The 22,016-nt window shown below is 41.8% G+C and overlaps 1 protein-coding gene across 1 annotated transcript in view; it reads right to left on the reverse strand.

The window, feature by feature from the left end:
• LOC126185151 (apoptotic protease-activating factor 1) overlaps positions 1-22,016 on the reverse strand; it is a 277,026-nt gene that overhangs the window by 107,480 nt on the left and 147,530 nt on the right. The gene's annotated exons all lie outside the window — the stretch shown is intronic.

Below are 22,016 nucleotides of genomic sequence, written 5' to 3' on the forward strand. Positions count from 1 at the left end.
GCATGCATATGTTCCAGAGTCAAAGAATACTCAAGCAACCTACTTCACCTCCATCGGTCCACTAAATTACCCAATCTAAATGCTGTAGAAAGTGTATGGAAAGATTTAGGATAGCAAGTGAAATTTAGCAGTCAGGATCCCCACAATCTGATAGCTCTATGGGATATAGTCATCAATGAGTGACTTCAGTTGGATATGGCATACCAGAATAAACTTGAAAACTTTCTTTCTCACTGAACTGAGACCATTATCAAGGCTAGAGGCAGTGTTACATAGTATTAGCATATTGGCCACTTTTTGTTCAATGAGCTTATATCACTCCTTCAAAATAACTTCAGACAAAGGTAGAGGCAGTATTTGAAATCAAATTGATGGAACGTCAATGGGGTTTAGGAAAGGATGTTTTGTGGTACACAAATCCTGAATCTTATGTCCATCACTACTTACAACAGATTGAGAAGTGACCTAAAAAATGGAAAATTTGGGATGGGATAACAATAATGTGAATATATGTGACTGTAGGCTTTCCCGGCGTAAACTATTGATGAATGTTTCTCGGGTCTCCAGCCAGGTGGTCGCGAGATATCAACGCTACCACCCGGCTGGAGACCCGAGAAACCTTCATCAATAATGTGAATAATTGCTACTTACCACATAGAGGAGGTATTGAGTGGCAGACAGCAACATTGACAAAAAGGCTGCTAGATATTACAAGCTAAGTAAGGTGAAACAAAGACACACACACACACACACACACACACACACACAGTATGTGTAGGGATGGAGTGGAAGTAGAGATGGGGATAGCCATGGGGATGACAGAGATAGTGAAGGTTAAGGCCAGGAGTATTAAAGAAATGAAGGATATGTTGCGCGGAAAGTTCACCCCTGATAATTCAGCAATGCAGGAGTTAGTGGGAAGAATCCACATGGCACTGGCTGTGAAGCAACAATACCAGCTTTTCAGAATTTTGCTGGTGGGAGCTCTCCCTGGAACATATCCTTCATTCTCATAACACTACTCACCTCAGTCTTCTCTAGTTCTTGTCCTCCACCTGCCAGTGCATCTGCATAGTCCTTTCCTCTTCTTTACTTCCCTCCTCTCCACTAGCATCTTCTTCCCTCACCCCCACCCTGCTATCACTCTTACTCCCTGTCCCATGTCTCTTCTGTGCCCTCACAATCAACCTCAGTAAAGATTGCAGATCACCTCAGTTGCAGTCGGACCTTAGTGACTGGAGATGACAGTGGCAGCTCTGTGTGTGTGTGTGTGTGTGTGTGTGTGTGTGTGTGTGTGTGTTCTGTTTACATCTGATGAAGGACTTAGTCTGAATAGCTAATAATATCTTTCAATATTTTATCAATGTAGCTGTCTGCCACTCATTGCCTTCTCTGTGTGGTGAGTAGCAATCTGTTCTTTTCATACTGTTATAAACTGAGAAGTAAATACTTCATAGTGGTCTTGATTCACTTTCACATGAATAACAACTTGACAGATCAAGATGTCTTAAGTTAAGCTGTGAAAGAATTGAGTAACAACACTAATAAATACCCTATTGAATGGAACATCCAAATTTCAGATTGCTTTTTCAGTCAGCACAGAGAGATGGGTAGGAGATCTTTCTTCATGTCAGCTCTTCAACAAAGTGCTGTGAGCTTTCTACTTTTTGGATTTTTCAACACATGTACTAAACAGACCAGCCAGCTTCAGGTGAAATCAGCTAATCCTGGTCCTCATAATACAATTTCCAGACAACTACAAGGACATTGGGGACAATAATGTCAATACTTAAGTTCACATTATTTTATGAGTAGACAGAGTGCAATTTCCCACAGAAAGTGACCTGTCATTTAAGAATCAGCTATGAGGAAATGAAACACCTCTTTACTGAAGATGTCTATACTATAAACCAGGGATTACCAAAACTACATTATGGCTCCCATGGACATTAAGGTGGTTTCATAAAAATTTAATTTTAGTTTATTTGCTTTCTGAGTAAAAAGACAATGTGTGTCCTATAGTCGAATCAGTGCAAGGTGATCCCCAAAAGTTGGCAGAACTGTTGCCAGCTTTCTACTGTGAAGTGCAGATGGATGTATGCAAAAACAATAGCCATCTACTGAGCTCATTAGTGGAGTTAGGCATGTGAAGCTTCAGCACACAGCCATATGCAAATGCCAGAGATCTTCTTACACTGACTGGAATATAGCAGTGATATCTGATGAACCGACAAGTAAGTGTTGTTATTATGGCAGTGTGGTAGATGGCAGTCGAATCATACAACGTGACTCATTCGTTTTTCTACTTCTTTGCCTGTTCCCTGTGTCTCTACAGGATTGGTACTGTTATATCTTGGTTTTGGCAATGTAAAAGGTAGTTGGTGGCTGGATGCCCTTCCTGATGCTACCACTTACCCCAGGATGAAATTTGTGTATCCCCTCCCCTCAATATGTGTATACAGCAAAACTCATGTTCACCACATCCACAATGCCACGTGCAACAGTCCCGTCTTTAATCTGCTGGATGGATTTGATCCAGGGCTGGCAAGCTGCCACATGCCCTGGAAGCAGGTGCTTTAATATGCTCAGCTATCCACGTGAGTCTTCATTCATTTTTATTAAGTAATAATCAGTTACTGAGGAGGCTGAGCACAGGAAATATGGAAAACTAGAAGTTCCAAATTCCTGGATGTGTGTATTGTTCAGAACTTGAACTGAAAATGACATACGGTAGATCTTCTCAAACATTTGAATTCAGCATCATTTGCGCTGCATATTATTGTTATTTTGGAGATGAAAGCATCAGAAAATCCTTTGCATAATTCCATTACTGATGATGTTATGGTGTACAGGGCGATGTTGTCATTGAGTGACAGTAGGAGGATGCAAGATGCCTTGAACAAAATTTCTAATTGGTATGATGAATTACAGCTTTCTCTAAATGCAGAAAAATGTATGTTAATGCAGGTGAATAGGAAAAACAATCTCGTGACATTCAAATACAGCAATAGTTATGTGCTGCTTGACACAGCCATGTCAATTAAATATCTTGACGTAATGTTACAAAGTGATACCAAATGGAATGAACATGTAGTAAGGTAGGTAGTGAGGAAGACAGATTTGGTATCTGTACAGACGTGACAATGCTGCTTCACTACATGGTAGGTGTGGATACGTCAGGGGGCTGACGGTGGCTTGATAGTAGCCGGGGAACTGAACCCCTGGAGAGGGAAATGAATTCCCCTGCGAGTCAATCTAGGAGAAGCAGAGTGTCTGGACCCATAGAGAGATGAGCAGGAGAATAACTCAGCAGTGTGCAGCTGGTGGAGATGGCTAATGGCTCAGCACTCAGCACAATACACGGCACTATACGTTACGTGAAGTCCACATTGGACAAACTCCGATTAGGTGCTGGCCCACCCTGCCTACTGCTGCCCATAGGTAAACACCTCCACCAGCAGATCTGCCCATACCAAGTGTTGCATACACCCTGTGCATCCACCATGGCAGGTTTCCACCCTATTCTGCTGCACTACCCACACCATTTCATCATCCTCCATCATGATGTCCACTGGTGGGGATCCTAAAGTTAACTTTCATTTAATGGGCAAATTTTAGGAAAGTGTGGTTCAACTGTAAGCGAAACCATGTACAGAACTCTAGAGAGGCCCATTTTTGAGTACTGCTCAAGTGTTTGGGATCCACACCAGATCGGACTGAAAGAAGACATCAAAGCAGTTCAGAAGAGTGCTCTACACTTGTTACTGGCAAATATGACCATCACACCAATGTTACAGAGATCCATTGTGAACTCAAATGGGAATAAAAAGTTTTAATGGTGCTGAGCCACATTCATACAATATTTTTTGAAAGAACACACCACCATTTGACTGCATATCACTGTATTTTTCTTCCATACAGTCTAGATCTTGGTTTTTCACACCTTTATTGAGTACAAAGTTCTTAGACCATTAACATCATTTTGTTGAGTACCGTGCAGAATGACAAAAGCAGAGGAACTGACTAGAAGAAGTGCAAGGTACTCTCTGATATGCACCATACAGCGGTGTGTAGAGTAATATGTAAATGAAGATGTTTTCATTGCATAGAAACATGTTCTAGCAATAATAAGTGGTGTCAGTCCTTGAGCCTCATGTAGACAACTGTTTAAAAAGCTGGGTATACAATACCCTCACTATAAGTTTGTTGTGAAGGACCAGTAAAGAGTACAAAAACGATCTAAAAAATTCATTGAAATCTTTTCTGTTTGCCAACTTATTGTACTCCATACCTAGCTTTCTAAATAGATAATATCTGTGCAGGATTGCATTAAATTTATTAAATTTTTGTTGTAGATTAAAATTAAATTAGTAATCCGATAATATGAATAGTCAGCATCTAACCAAATTTTCACAGAGAAAATGTATATTTGTAAACATCACGTCAACCAACAATCTAAAACATCACCATGAGTTGCATCAAATATGCCCCACAAAACATGCAAATAACATAACTGAACAGCCATTCAGCTGGAAATTATATATATAGTAGAATATCTCATGAGAAATAAGGATTTGGTAGAACAATTAGAAGCTGAAGAAACAAAGATTCTCAATAATATGTTGACCCAAATGAAAGAAAATGGCAAACAGAGAAGATGACACAACCATTAGCTATGTCCTTATATGCAAGAAGTAAGACACTGCCCCTCAAAAAATGATAGGTTTCTGTTGTCATTTGATCTAACCCAGAAGTTGTCCAATCGAGCCATGTTTACATTTAAATATGGTAAACCAAAGGTATTTGGTTCACAATTGTGGAAATAGAGTTGCAAGAGCTTGGGATTCACCTGATGGCATTTTGAATTTGAACTACTAGAAAATCTAGCACACATGATCAGTTCCTGTGTTAGAACAATATACAAGCTCCTACAAATTCCATTAGAGCTTTAGAGGCTACAAACCTTCAGAAAAAGTAAACTGTAACTATCTTGTGTTATATCATAGGCTGCCAAGTTCCAGAAACAGCCAAGTGTAATTGTATTGTGTTATTTCACTTGACCTGTGACTAGATATTTGCATACCTGCTTGTCCCCTGCAGTCCATCATATGGGTTTTATGGAAAGTACATGGCATATCAGAATGATTTCCCCCTAATTGTTTAATTTGTAAATGGTTTGTGTAAACACAAATATTAACAATGATGATGAAGCAGTTGACTTGTGGTCAACATAAATCAGTTTTACAATTTGTTAACAATCCAAAACAACCCTGTCTCCACAACAGCCACAGGAGGAACCAAGACACCCATCAAAAGATTTAATACTCATCAATGATCATCTGAAAACTGTCCACAAAATGCAAGTCCTAAAACCAATAGAAACCACCCATGACACACCAAAAATGCAGTACACAACCATGGAAAAACATTAGATGATAAAAAAAACAGCTTTTGATCCCTCCTCTCCCTGTTTTGCCATACATACAAGCTCTCTGAAAGGCTGCTTTCTCACCTTGGATCTGCTATTGAAGGACAAGCTGGGTTCTTATTCAGATAGTTCAGCATAGGCCAAATTTTAAACCTGGCACACCAAAATGAAGATGTAGTTTAAAATAAAATCAAATTTCTAATCAGTTGTCAATCAGCCATCATTTATCCACTGAGTGCAAGTTTTAAGATGTGAGGATGCTCTGTAAAGCAGTGCTTTTGCTTAAGAGGTAAGTGATAAAAATGAGAACTACAGTGTGTGTGAATACGTATGCTGCTAGAAGACAGAATGTTATCTACCAGAATGTACAAGAAAGAAATATTCCAGGTGGCCAGCTTCACTGGAACACTGTTGTAAAATAAAGTGCCATGAGATTTTAATGCTAAAGATTTAAATAATGGCAAATTCAAAACTGATAATGGTTCTTTTAAAATAAAGCGATTTAAAACAAAATAATTTTGTTTAATGCTTCCTATCATAAATATACGTCACAAAATAAAGTGATAACAAGCAGGGCTTTTGTAGATTTGACTATTACAAAAGTTGCCATGACTGCCTGCAGAATTGTAAAGAAATTATATTACATCATTAGAGACTTTGTCAAATTATGATGATTGAAATAGTTATGTCCAATCATAGATTTACTGTTACACCTATGAACCAGATAGGTATATGGAGGGATCTATAACAAGAGTCTACACCAAGGATGAGTACTTTCACTAACTGTATTTAAAAGCTATATGAATGATCAAGTACCATTAAGCAAGTCTTTTCTTCAGCTACTCAGTCCATGAGCAATGGATTAGAAGACAAGGGAAAAAAACCACTCAGAGTACTACAGATCAAAGTTGTTATACCAAATCATGTGAAAACTGAAGGTTGTACTTAACACTCACATAATAAAAAGACAAACACGAAGATGATAGTCAGTTGCTGTGATACTAGACTACCTCATAAAAAGAACCCTCACTACCTGCAAGTAGTTTGCAATGGAGTTATCACCTTAAGAAATACTAAAAGTATGTAAAAAAGGAAGTAATTGCATGAATCATCATTTGCTTGTCTTTATCTGAACAGGGTGCAAATATAAATGTCTTGCACATTTCCATTTTGTGCTGTTCTATTGGAGAACATGTCTTAGAACAGTTTTTCTCATACAAAAAATCCTAATGTCTTGCTGGTTATTACTAACCAACATTACAAGAATTTTGCTCAGGATGATCTACAACACATACTGCCAGTTTGTGTTGCAGCTGGAAAATACCTTACATAGAGAAAGAGTACTCAAATCCACAATGCCTCTAAAAACATTCTTGACAGGCTGAAAATGATGATGTGGAGAAATGAAGTTATTCAGCAGCAGCTTGTCATTCCAGCAGAAACACTTGCTCATAATAATCCTTGACCTATTTGTACTGTAAGAACTTAAAGAGATGAACAATCATCTGGGAGGAGAGACTTTCATGTAACTAAGAGGAAATGACAACACATCTACTGTCCCATTGTGTTTAACCTGTATCTGTAATAAATTAAAGGATTCATACCACTGTTGACAAATTGCACCTTGGGGTGCCAGATTTGAAGATGATCTGCTGGGCAGTTTGAAACTGGTAATCAATAATAAGAGAAATAGTGATCCAGATTGTATGTGGTCATTAAATCATAAAGTAAGAATTCTTCTGTAGCCCCCCAAAATCATTTCTGTTGGCCAGGCATCCAAGATGTGCACAGAAAAGTGCTTTCATTGACAGGAAAGGAGAAGAAGTGACATAGACAATAAGGTAGAGCAATTCCTCTCGAGACATCAGGTAGATACATTATGACCTTTGCACCATGATAACCAGTATTACAATAAATCTAAATTATGCATTTGTTCAGCTTCTGTCAGTGGCCACTCTTTGGTACTTCTGTTCAAGTCTAGTAATAATACCTGATAGTTTACAATATATTATAATTTCTGAGAGTACCCATCACCAGTCAATGAAAATTCAGAATCAAGTAATAGTCACAATTACATGTGCAACACTTCCAAATTTCAGTAAAGCAGTGGACACACATAATCACATGTTTCTGTGAAAAGCTGATTTCATCATGAGTATTGGCATACTTCCTTTGCTGATTATGATGGGTATATTCAGTATGTAATGCTGATATATAAAAAAGATGATTTAGGTGTAATATCCCATCAGCAAGGTAATTAGAGATGGCTACGGGATGGAAATTAGTGATTTAATGAAACTATGGAAAAACCATATCTGGATGGGCAGATGCATAACTGAATCCCAGTACTTCCAAATGCAAGTCCTGTATATATTACTGTGCCACCTGGCTCTGTATCAAAATACAAAATAGATAAACTGCATGCCCCAGCAGTACATATTACAAGGAAATTACAGCTGCTCTTTTAAGCAAAAAGAAAAATTCCACCACATTTTTCAGGGATTCATGTATTATTTACAATGTATATAGATTTCCTATGTGGCATAATTAATTAAGGTTAATTTCTGTGCTTAGTAAATAGCTTTTGGACACTCTAGCACACTAACAGTGAAAAATGTCTATTTTACTGAAGAGATCAATATCCATGAACCACACAGGACATAAGGAAAAAATCATTACACAGAATGTATATTCTGCACTGTGAAGGGAGAACAACATAGGACTATCAGGAAATGCTGCAAACACATCATTCACAGCCAACAGGAGCATCAAATATAAGCAGCAGTAAAATGAAAATGATACAGATGGAAAAAAAGTTATTTAACTGTTTATTATGACCCAAATGTTGCCAAGGTTGTTTTGACTACACAGCAGAAGTTTTGCTGGGAAGCTCTTACACATCCTCCTTACAATCCAGATTTCTCCCTATGTGATATCCATATTTTTGAAGCCCTGAAGGAAATTCATGGCCATTAATTTGCCTCGGACAACGAGGTGTACGCCTGGGTACAATTTTGATTGCACAGGCAACTGCAAACATTTTTGCATGAAGGCACTGACCATGTTGTCTCACAGAGGGATAAATGTATTAGGCTGGTGCATAAGTTCGCAGTGTTTCTGTTTTGCATGTTGTTATTCCAGCTGCCATGGATTTATTTATTGATTGTCATTTTTCACTGTAGTTCATTGTTGATATTTGAGTTTACATATTGTCATTTTGACATTTGGAGATAGTGAGTGCAGCTGTGGATGCTAGAAAATGGAATGGCAAGAGGAGAAATCAAAACATTTCCAACATACTCTTCTGTTTGAGTTCAATCTGGGGGCGACAGCAGGGGACGCAGCCAGAAACATTTGTGCCATGTGTGAGGATAATGTGACTGGACAGATGATGGCAAGAGAATGGATTTCTTGTTTTAAGGAGGATCGTTTTGAAATTAGTGACTCACCACATTCAGGAAGAGCTTCAGGGTTTGATGAAGATAATTTAAATGCATTAATCCACAGTGATCTATGTCTTTGTACTCAATAACTGGCAGACTTGATGAACTGTGAACATTCCACCATTATGTAATATTTGCATGCAGTGAGGAAGGTTACGAAATTGAGTGTATGAGTACTGCATGCTCTAAGCCAAAATAAAAAAAACCAGCAGGTAGTCATTTGTGCTCGTCAGCATTTGGCTCATGAAATACACTGACCATTCCTATCCTTTATTGCTATTAATGATGGGAAATGGTGTCTTTATGCTAATATAAGGAAAAGGAAGGAATGGTTCAGCCCAAACAAAGCAGCAACTCACCATACAAAATCTGTGCACATAATGTTATGCATCTGTTGGAACAGCAATCATGTGGAGTATTACAAATTGCTTCTGCAAGGTGTACCGTATTTACTCGAATCTAAGCCGCACTTGAATCTAAGCCGCACCTGAAAAATGAGACTCGAAATAAAGGGGAAAAAAAAATTCCCAAATCTAAGCCGCACCTGAAATTTGAGACTCAAAATTCAAGGGGAGAGAAAAGTTTTAGGCCGCACCTCCAAATCGAAACAAAGTTGGTCCATTGTAATATGAGACACAATTTAGGTCGAATGAATGACTATACAGCTACAGTAGTTTGGTTCGAGTCGAAAGCTTAGCAGTTAAGCTTTAGCAGGTAGCCATTGCTATGCGTCAGGCGCTCCGTCCGTATTTATACGGATACCTTTCCTTTTTCACGTGCTTCGTCTGGTTTGAATCGATTGCTTATTTTGCTTTGATCTGATAAGTGCCGTTTTCTATGTTATAGGTGTTTATGTCAGTCACTCTAAGCTGAAAATGCATTACTATACTGTGTCATGCATTGTTTGACGCATTCGATAGTGCGTGTTTACGGCCTGTCGCTGCTCGCGGCATGGCTTGCTTTTGTGCATGCTACCGCCGCCTACAATTAAAAAAAGAGAGGAATCGTCTCATTAGCGAAACAATGGCAAGAGACTGCTATTTTTTGTTAGTTACACTGCTGCTTTCTTTGATAATGATCAACAAGAACCAATTAATAGACTGCGTATGATAGAACATGTTCTTGATTGGCGACTCCATGTTGTCTTGTGCACTACGACCAGATAACAGGTATTTTTGAAAAAAGAGACAGCATTGGTCGTATATTTTTTACTATCGCAAAATCGATTTTCTGTCACTGAGTGACCATCTTCAGTGCTATATTGTATAACTTAAATTAGGATGCACTGTTGTCACTAAGCTTACGGCAATCACATAGACTCATGTTCTGAACGAGAGTTTGGCGAAAATTTTTCTCCGTTTGAAACTCTTTGCGGCCGCTTCTTTAGTACATCAAATTCTGCACAGAAATTAGTCATCTTAGATTTAAAAATCTAGTCAGTTGCCGTGCTTCATTTCTGACTGTATCACTATTAGGCATAAGAGTAATACGAATATAAACATGACACGATACGTATATTCTTCCGCGTTTGCTGTTGTCTCACTCTAGTTTCGTAGTTTATTTGGCAGACAGGATTTAAATGAGATAGAAGCAAACATGAAAGAATACATGACAAAATGTTTATATTCATATTATTCTTATGGTGAAGAGAATACTGCATGTGATTCACATTTCATCAGGTTCCTATTAGCAACCATCTCTTCTCACAGGTAGGAAAAAATTCAGAACGTAGAGTTGGCCATATTGACAAAAATCAGATTTTCGTAGTACATTGAAATTCGAAGATGAACAATACGGAATTTGTATTTACTTTGTTGGATAATGTATGAAAAAGGAGTGGTCGAAACTCGGGCAGAGAAAAAAAACTCGTCTTCCAATTTTTTTTTAAATTTTATTTACTGACGCAGAGGTTTTGGCGCCAGTATTTATCTTTGTGCGTACAAAGGATGCCTGTGTAGCGCTACATATATTCGACGGCAGAAGTTAGTTGTGGCGGCACCTGTCAACATTTTTCAGAACTTCCGCTTGCTTTGCACTCAATTCTAAGCCGCAGGCGGTTTTTTGGATTACAAAAACCGGAAAAAAAGTGCGGCTTAGATTCGAGTAAATACGGTAACCATCACTGCTGACATTTATTGTCAACCACTGAGATGTCTTGCAGGCACAGTCCAAAAACAATGAGTAGGAAGACTGCATGAAGTGATGCTACTCCACGATAATGCCCGCCCACATTCTGCTATGCTGACAAAAAACACTACACATGAGTTGGGTTGGGAAGTCATTCTGCATCCACCTTATTCATTTCACACAATAAACAGTTTTCTTACTTTTTTCCACTTGTCTCATTTTCATGGACTGTCCCTCATCAAAAAGCGCTCAGTGTAATAAACTAAAAAGTTTGCATCTGGAAGGTATAGGGAAACTCCCTGGAAGTGTGAAAGTAATCAGGGAAGAATTATTGTAGAATATGTAGCTGGTTAGCTTCATGTAAGAACACAACTTGACAGTATACAGTTGGATGAAAATCAGCTGATCCTGCTGCTTATTTTGAACTCTACAATGCTGAGCTGTAGGTAATGTGATAATATGGTTTTTAAGCTTGAAAGAAACTGATTTCTGGATGTTGTGTGCATTCAATTGTTTCTGGAAATATGAATTTAAATGCCTGACACTTGTCAGAAGAAACGGTGAGGACCACAGCACCAGACATTTCATATGCAGCTCATGAGCCAGTGGGTAACAATTTAATTTATAATACAATAAGCAAAACATCGTAATTATGTACATAAAAGTGGCAATGGCAGGGAGCCACCAAATTCTCAGAGCCCAATGAACATAATTACAGAAAATTTATCCTTTAACACTCAGTGTAATGGTACATGATATGTCAAAGCACATTTCGCCAGTCATAACACAACTGCTTTGCTACTATTAAGAGTAGTTTGTCTTGCTTAAGTATCTCCTGAAAGAAGAGTAGGTTGCTACTGACAATACAGTTCTTACTAATATTGAAAGTAGTGTATTTAGCTTATCTGCATATTTTAAGGCACATTTTTACTATGATCTATCCTTTACAGCCATTTGAAGTTCTATAACCACCCAATCATTGCTAGGAAATGCCTGTAACTGATTTCACATGTTGTCTGATCCCCACAACATGGTATACATAATTAATGTGCACATTCTGTAAGGTTTCATGAATACTCCATAGCCACCAGAAAGATCACGGGAGGTGCACATTGGCACGGCGCGTCACTGACAGTAGTTGCTGCAAGTAAAGTCCCATCCAACAGAGGGCACGTGAGAATTCAGCCGTGCCCTCTGCCGGCAGAACAACAACAACTCATGCAGCACGGGCCGTGCCCAGTCAGTTTTACATCGGGCATGCCTAGCAGACAGTTCCCGGTCTACACTATGTGAAGTGTGATGGCCAACGTGAATCGTGTTAATACACAATTGGCAACGAGTAGGGTCGTTCTTTCGCATGTTACGTCATTGTTCCGGTTTCACAGATTATCCAGGCATGGAGGATTTAGTGCAGGTTTTGGTTGAGCAGCAGATGGAGCTCATGGCAACATTAAAACAAGCGCTTCCGTCATTGCTGTCCACGCCGTCTGCTCCAGCACTGTTCCCTTCTCCCTTTCCCCCATATGACAAGATGGTGGAGGATTGGGACGCATATGAACATCGCCTTCGGCAGCATTTCCAGGCATTTCATGTTGCCAATGCGGAGGTATGATGTGCCCTTTTCTTGTCTTGGATATCTCCCTCGCTGTATCAAGTTTTGCGGCAGCTAGCGCCGTTGCAGGAACCCTTGTCCTTGTCTTTTGACGCATTGTATTCATTACTGTCTTCATATTATCGCCATCGCACGCATGTTGTGGCAGCTAGGGTCGAGTTCTATCAATGCAAGACACAGCCCCATCAGTCTTACCGGGCATGGGCAGCTACCCTGCACAGTCTTAGTCGCAAGTGTCATTTTGTCACGCGAGAGTCGTATGCCCACGTTATGGTGCGTGACATCATTGTTCGTTCGGTCCCTGATAGGGAGGTCCGGCAACGGGCCCTGCAGTTGGAAGACCCTTCCCTTGAGGAAGTCCTGTCCATTGCTCAATCGTATGAAGTCTCTCACACCGCAGGTCAACAGTTGGAAGCATGGTGCGACGTCGCGGCGGTTTAGGGCAGCGCGACCGCATCCAATGCATCCAGGGTGGACGACGTGCGAGCGGTACAATCTGGCCATTACGGCCGCTCCCGCACGGCGCGTAGACAGAGTTCTGGCCACCGGCCCCTGTTACCGTCCTGTGCATCATGCTATATACATCACGATCGGTCAGAGTGCCCCCAGCATTGAGCTGTTTGTCGCAAATGTAATAAAAAAGGACACATTGCTGAAGTTTGCCGCTCAGCCTCAAAAGAATCGAAGGAAGCAGGTACAGAGGACATGGACGTTGACATTCAGGAAGTTTCATTGGGCCAGGCTCGCGACGCATCGGCACACAAACTCTTTATCGAGGTGTTGATCCGGTTGCGCTGATTACTACCGCAAGTAGATACGGGCCCGGCAGTTTCCTTGTTGAATGCACAAACTTATTCCGACTTTGGGTCGCCCCTGTTGGCGCCAGTTTACCGGCGTCTCTGCGGTTATGGTAAACAGTTCATTCCCCTACTGGGTCAATTCACTACTGACATTACTTACAAATCAGTCACTCGGCCTCTTACTTTTATTGTTGTCAGTGATGCGAGCTCGGCTAACCTTTTTGGATTGGATGCCTTTCAAGCTTTCGGTTTTTCTATCGCAGACACCATACAGTTGGTCTCCGAAGATGTTCCCTATCAATCATTGGAATCTTTGACCTCTGACTTTAAGGATATCTTTGAGGAGGGCCTGGGGCGTGTTTCAGACTTTGAAGCTCACTTAACATTGAAGGCGTTGGCTCGCCCGCATTTTCTACGTGCGAGGCAGATCCCCTTGGCTCTCCACCCTCAGGTAAAAGCAGAGCTAGACTGGCTGAGAGTCCTCGGGGTCGTTCTTCCCATTTCTTCTAGTGAGTGGGCTTCGCCCCTCATTATTGTCAGGAAACCCTCGGGAAAATTACGTCTTTGTGGCGATTTCAAGGCCACCATTAATTCCCAATTGGTGGTGGACACCTATCCCTTGCCTTGTTCTGATGAATTGTTCTCTGACATGGCGGGAGGCCAACATTTTTCGAAAATTGATCTTTCAGAGGCTTATCATCAGATACCACTTGATGAGGACTCCAAATGGCTGGCGGTTGTCAACACCCCGTTTGGCCTTTGGAATGTCCAGTGGCGCGGCGGTATTTCAGCGTTATCTTGAGCACATCACGTCGACAATCCCTCATTGTATTAATTACCTGGATGGTATAATTGTCACAGGCCGCAGCACGAAGGAACACTTGCACAACCTTCGAACCCTCTTTCTCAAATTCAGGTCCGTGGGCCTGCGTTGCAACCTGCATAAGTCGAACTTCTTCCATTCGTCCATTGAGTATGTGTGCTACACCATCTCTTGGCACAGCGTCCAGCCACTAGGAAGTTTGGTCCAAGGTATTGTCGCCCTTCCGCAGCCCGCTTCACTGAAGGAGTTACAAGCATTTTTAAGCAAGATTGCCTATTACCACCGGTTCATTCCCTGGGCTTCCACCATAGCCCACCCCATGTACAGCCTTCTGCGCAAGGGTGTTCCTTTCGATTGGTCGCCTGCATGCGAGCGCGTGTTCACCTCATTGAAGTGCCTCCTCACATCAGCACCTTGTTTGGTTACTTTTGACTCCAATAAGCAGTGGGTCCTGGCTACAGATGCTTCGCAGTATGGGGTGGGGGCGGTCCTGGGCCATGCGTCTAAAACTCTTAGTCCCGCGCAGGCCCATTAATCCCAGGTGGAAAAAGAGGCTTTGGCCATTGTCTATGCTGTTACCAAGTTTCACCCTTTCTTGTATGGCATGAAGTTTCAGTTAATCACTGACCATAAGCCATTAATATCGTTATTTGGCCCTGCCTCTCAGATTCCAGATAGGGTGGCCCACAGACTGCAGCGCTGGGCCCTGTTTCTCTCTAAGTACCATTATGACATTCATTTTTGCCCTACCAGACAGCATGCCAACGCCGACGCTCTTTCCCATCTTCTGGTGGGTCTGGATCCTAAGTTCGATTGGGAGGAGATTATGTGTTTTCATTTGGATGTGGCGTCCCGCCAAGCGGTTGATGGCTTCCCGATCCCTAGTTCTACAGTCGCCAGGGAAACGACAGCTGACCCGGTTCTCCGGCAAGTAGTTCGCCTTGTTCAGGGGGGTGGTCGTCCCGACCTCCAGGCCAGGCCTCGGACCCTCTTCGTACTTATTTTGTTCTACGAGACTGCCTCTCAGTCTTGGAAGGAGTTCTCCTTCTGTTCCCAGTGTGCCAGCCAACAGGCGTCTCCCAGGTCAGCGTTCTCTTCATGGCCGCCTGCAACCCAGGCATGGGAACGTGTTCACATAGATTTTGTGGGCCCATTTCTCAATGGCTTTTAGCTCATTGTCATTGATGCTTATTCCCAATTCCCATATGTGGTTCGCTGCTCCTCAACTACTTTAGAAGTTGCAATCCAGGCACTCACAAAAATCTTTTCTGTCGAAGGTCTGCCAGTCACCCTGGTATCGGACAATGGACCTCAGTTTATTTCGCAGACCTTCCAGGGTTTTTGTAGGCGCTTTGGTATTCGGCACGTTTGCTATCCCCCCTTTCATCCACTATCAAATGGGGAATCCAAGCACATGGTGCACACATTTAAGACGCAGATGAAAAAGTATGTGCACGAATTTCCTGTGGAGGAGGCGTTGACATTTTTCCTGACAGCATACAGGACCACACCGATAGGAGATAGCAGCCCTGCAGAGCTCCTCCACGGGTGCCAACCTAGGACTCTGCTGCACCTCCTCCGGCCTGGTCCTCGCCAGTCTTCGCAAAATGGGGTATCCGACTTTCCACTGGGTATGTTGGTCTGGGCACGTGGGTTTGGTCGCAATCCACGTTGGATACCAGTGGTGGTCCTGTGCCGCAATGGCCGCCGGCTCTATACCTTGCAGGCGGGGGACTGGGAGGTACGTCGTGACCAAAATCAGCTATGTCCATGTTTGGGCACCCACCCTCCGACCCCTCAGGCGCGCGCTTCCCCATTGCCAGCACCCGTGTTGTTTTCTCAGGGGACGCTACTGCCCCTGCCACCTGTGACTCCGCCACACTGCGATGGTTCTCAGCCTTGGCGGCCTCCAGTAGCTCCAGCACCGGCATCGCCATCGTTAGAGATGCCCCGATGAGAGCCGTCCGCCCTTCCAGGCCCGGTTTCTCAGGAGGCTGGTTCATCTGTGGTCGTGCCTTCCCCATCGTCCCCGCCACTGAGTCTTGCCTCTCCCGAGGTGGAACGGAATCCGGAGTTCGACAGCTTGTCGCTCGTTATGTCCCGGGCTCTGGTGGTGGGACGACGGGGGCCTTCCAACCATATTCAAAGGTTCCGGCTCGAAGGTTGGCAGATCCCCCCCCCCCCCCCCCCCCCTCCGACTCCAGCATTCCAATGGACGTGGAGGTAATCGCTACTGCATGACGCTCCACCTTCCGACGCAGTGGATCACAGTGGCTTCACTCCCCGTAGGAGGAGGAGTGCAGTAGCCACAAGAAAGATCGCGGGAGGGCACACGAGAATGCGGCCGTGCCCTCTGCCGGACGAACAACAACAACTCAGGCAGCACGGGCTGTGCCCAGTCAGTTTTACATCAGGCATGCCTAGCAGACAGTTCCCGGCCTACACTATGTGAAGTGCGACGGACAATGTGAATTGTGTTAATACAAGTATTGTGTGATTTTAGGTTTTCCCACCATAAGAAAATTTGCAATATTTCTCAGGTACTCAGCAGGGTGTCGTCATCCAGAAGGTGTGATATTTCAGCAAGATGACATCTTGCCATCTTCAGGCATTCCTGATAACTTATTTTTGTTTGGTGCTGCCTTTATATGGCAGCAGCTCCAGAACTTCCAACTTGGCCAAGAAGACCTCATGGTGAGCTTCAACATGGTATCTCTCTTTACGAGAGTGCCTCTAAGAGTCTCCCTAAGCCTTATACAAGAAGAGTTAGGGCTGGAACTAATGAAACTGTTTGAATTCATGCTTATGTCAATTTACTTTCTACAAACAAATGGATGGAGTACTGGTGAGTTTCCCACTATCATGAGTGATGGCCAATACATAGGAGGCATTTTAAGAACAAGCCATAGAATCAGCAGTCTACAAGCCCTTGCGCTTTTTTTGTTATGTAGATGATATGTTCATAATCTGTCCACATGGATGACATCACCTACAATGCTTCATGCAACACCTGAATTTGCTGCACAAACATGAAACTCACAATGGACATAAAAGAAAATAATGACCTTCCATTTCTGGATGTACTATCAAGCAAAGACCAAATGACACACTAGGACACATCTTCTATAAAATCATGCAACAGATTTGTACTTGCATCCCTCTAGCTGTCATGCTCCTTCAAAATGAGAAGGTGTCCTAAACACACTAGAGCATGTATAATCTTGGACCATGGCAGTCTAGTGGCCAAATTGCAGCATCTTCAGGGCACATTCTGAATGAATGGTTACAGCAACTGCCAGATAAAACAGGCCTTAAGGTCAAAGAAGTTGAGACCACAACCTGCTGAGGACAAAGAGAAAAGTCTTGTGATGGCATTTATCCCATACATTGTGAAAACATCATCAAACATTGAAAGAATATTCCAGAAACATAATGTCAAGTGTGTGTTCAGTCCACTTGCCAAGATGAAGCCTTGCTGGGATCAGTGAAGGATGATTTAGAATTCCAGAAATTGCAAGTCTACTGCATCCCTTGCAAGTGTGGGAAATTGTATGTAGACCAGACCATCTGGATGGTACAGGACAGATGCACTGAGTATAAATGCCACACAGGCAACAAACAGCTGACAAAGTCTGCAGCGGCAGAGCACTGCATCTCCCAGAGCACACCTCACATTAAGAAGGCACCAAGTTGTTGCAACAGTACAACACTTTTTGGAATTGTATTCTAAAAGTGGCTGTAGAGATGTGACTACACAATGAACTAATAAATAAATACAGCAGCTTTCAATTAAGGAAGGCTTTGAGCATAGTCAAAGCACAGCAGCAATCTGCATGGAAATCCGCTCCCATCATGGCAGTTAAAGAAGACAACATGCATTGTCACCATATCGGCAGAGACCTGCATCCAGAACTGGACACAGCACATCTGAGAACACTGGACGGATCTCCAGTGTTGCACTTCCCACACCACCACACCAGGTCCGAGCCCAGAGCCAGTAGACAGGAGGCTGCAGGCATAGGGATTGGAGGTATAAAGGTGGGGCCCAGCAAAAAACAGTCAGTCATAAGAAAAGCCTGAAGGTGGTAAGAAGTCAGAAGTTGGCTTGCCGAAATATCACATCTGCTGGATGAATACCCCACAAATATTAAAAAATTTCACAAGTATTCTTGATATGATGAATCACCAGTATCCTCAAGAACTGCGTGTCAGTTACATACAAATAACAATTGCTATTTTTGGTTGCATATGGTAAAATTGCTGTAGACTAATATGAAACTTGTGCATTACATTTTTTTCCTAATGGGTCATATATTTCTACTTCATCTAAAGTATTGCTCTACATTACTGCTCTCCAGCCCAGTCTCTTATTGCCATTAGAGGAAGTATTTGTGTCTGGGTGCTTATATTATTACCATCAGGACAGTTGTTTTTTGAGAGGTCTTCATCAGATAATCTAAACATGTATTGTTCTGCAGGGAGATGTGAACTGACTGTAATGTCAGGGCTGTGTAATTTCAGTACAGTTCTGAGCTGCATATTAATTTACAAGTAGCACACAGAATAATACAAGGCCTGCAAAACCTACTCATTTTCTAAGAGTCATGATGGGCACTTTCAACCATCAGTGAGAAGGATGCCCAGAGCTGGACAGCTGTGATAGGCTCTTAAATCTCAGCCAGTATTTCCAGAGACTGAGCCAACAACATATAATGTAGTGTGTTCTTATTTAGCCACTGAGACTTTCTTGCAAACACAAGCAGGATTTTGTCTTGATAAAAACCAGTTATGAATGTTCCTTATGACAAAATCATGAAGACAGCATTACATCTATTTTCTGCACAGCATGTGTTTATTTTGGAGATCTAGCAGTGAGTTTATTAGCAAACACTGCAAATCACTCTCATGTGGTTGGCCGAGAGTACTTTTATTATACCTTGTATACACATTTCATTAGACATCATGACAGAGCAGAATGGGGCACACTGCAGAACTCACGGACTTCGAATGTGTTCAGGTGATTTGAGTATCACTTGCGTCATACGCATGTATGCAAGATTTCCACACTCGTAAACATCCCTAGGTACACTGTTTCTGATGTGGTAGTGAAGTGGAAAGGCAGACCTCGTCTGTTGATTGACAGAGACTGCCGACAGTTGAAGAGGGTCGAAATGTGTAATGGGCAGACATCTATCCAGACCATCACACAGGAATTCCAAACTGCATCAGGATCCTCTGCAAGTTCTATGAAAGTTAGGTAGGAGATGAGAAAACTTGAATTTCATGGTTGAGCGGCTGCTCATAAGCCACACATCACATTGGTAAATGCCAAATGATGCCTCACTTGGTGTAAGAAGCGTAAACATTGGACAATTGAACAGTGGAAAAACATTGTGGGGAGTGACAAATCATGGTGCACAGTGCGGCGATCCGATGGCAGGGTGTGGGAATGGCGAATACCTGGTGAACATCATCTGCCAGTGTGTGTAGTGCCAACAGTAAAATTTGGAGGCGGTGGTGTCATGGTGTGGTCATGTTTTTCATGGAGGGGGATAGCACCTATTGTTGTTTTGCATGGCACTATCATAGCACAGGCCTACATAGATGTCTTAAACACCTTCTTGCTTTCCACCATTGAAGAGCAATTCAGGGATCACGATTACATCTTTCAACATGATGAAGTGCCTGTTCTTACTGCACGGCCTGTGGTGGAGTGGTTACATGACAATAACATCCTAGTAATGCACTGGCCTCACAGAGTCCTGATCTGAATCCTATAGAACATCTTTGTGATGTTTTGGAATGCTGACTTCATGCCACGCCTCACCGACTGAGATCGATACCTCTTCTCAGTGCTGCAATCCCTGAAGAATGGGCTGCAATTCCCCAAGAAACCTTCCAGCACCTGACTGAATGTATGCTGTCACCAAGGCTAAGGGTGGGCCAACAGCATATTGAATTCCAGCATTACTGATGGAGGGCACCATGAACTTGTAAGTCATTTTCAGCCAGGTGTCTGGATACTTTTGATCATATAGTGTATTTCCACAAACCTTACAGGCACAGGAACTCAAAATAACTATCTAGATGGAGTATTCTCATCCAAAGCAAATGTAAAATTAGGCTTCAATTGAAGTCAGGGCTGTCCTTTATAAAGATGTCATCTCTGGTGAGAACTGTTGTGATATCCACAACCATTTTCAGAAATCAGCAGTTTGCACAGCACCTAGAAGCTCTCAATAAACATAAGCAATTACAAAGTAATGTACATCATTGGACAAATCCCTCCTGCAATGTTTGGTTTGAAGAGAGCAGCATATGATGAATCACATGTGTCTACACATTATTCTAATATTGCAGAATCACCATTCTGAGTAAATATAAAGTGGAACAACCATTTGAAGTATTTAGAGGAAAAGGTAAGCCTTTCTTGTGACAACTGACACCTCCAGCTACACAGGATCAAATGCACAGTCATGTTAATGACATATGAAGTTATCTGTAGTGCTATATGAGCAGTTTACAGGTAGAGGTTATGTCATAGCTTAAAACATCTTTATAAATGTTCGGAGAAATATGAAACATAAATACCACATGATAGACCATCAACAGCCGCAGTTCATTCACAGGATTCCCAGCACAGCTTCTCAACGCAGGAAGTAGCTTACATGACACTCATGTGAGTTACTCTGAAAAAATGCTTGTCTGACAGTTGTTCTAGGTTAGACTGACTGAAGGACTTACAAAAGTTTAAAGAAAGAGATGTACAATTTGTGATAAACTTGTTCAGTTAATGAGAAGGTGTTACAGTGATCTTTAACAAATTCCAACAGCATAGTCTAAAAAAGGGAGGTATTCAGACTCTTGCTTATAAAAAGTGTACTGCTGCCTTCAGTATAAGTATTATCACCAACCATGAAAAACAAAACTTTATTTACTCTTCAGCTTTCATACTCCTGTAGCATATAATACTACAGTATGTTGATAATTGTTACTTTGGGACCGTTGAATCACAACTGAATAAAACGCATTTTTTCTGGCATACATGTTTCGCCTATATTCTTTGCAAGGTATCTTCAGTGGAAGATTTCATAAATGTTGATCTACAGGTTGTGTTCTTGTCCCTTTGTTACAATTGTTCTTCTTCTGATAACTGCCATTTGAAATTTTGTTTTTACATTTCACAGCACTAGGAAATGAACATACATTTTGGTTCTCTGTCTTAACCCCCTGCTTAGCCAGCTGACATCATCATGATGTAATGGAGGTAATTTAGTATATGGTGCTCCTTCCATTCTATGGAGCAACATAAGTAATGTTGGTTGAATCCTCGGCCGATCTGAGATGCACCAGATGTAGTACCCTGTTATGAATAGTTATGGCCTCTAGAGAAAGACATTTACAGCATTCCTTACAAGCCTCATTGAAATCTGTTGATACAGAATCAGGACACCATGTTGAGTACCTACACAATATCAAATATAGAAATCTGAAAAACATTGTGGTAGCTAAGAAAATTCTTATGAAGCTAGTTTGAACACACAACAATACTGGGCCATATCTGTATAGATAATCAATCATTTAAAATGCAAAATGTAATCAGTATTAGAATGAAAAATAAGAGTTACATTAGTGACAATAGGTATATACTCAATAGTGCCTGGTGGAGGCACTTGATGCACAGAGATCACGCCAGAGACTGCGTATTTGTTAACTTTCTGAAGTGATTTGTTAACTTTCTGAAATGTATGGTGATCCTGCAAATGTATCTTTATTATTTAGT

Source organism: Schistocerca cancellata, chromosome 4 (genome assembly GCF_023864275.1).
Source record: "Schistocerca cancellata isolate TAMUIC-IGC-003103 chromosome 4, iqSchCanc2.1, whole genome shotgun sequence".
Classification (NCBI taxonomy): domain Eukaryota; kingdom Metazoa; phylum Arthropoda; class Insecta; order Orthoptera; family Acrididae; genus Schistocerca; species Schistocerca cancellata.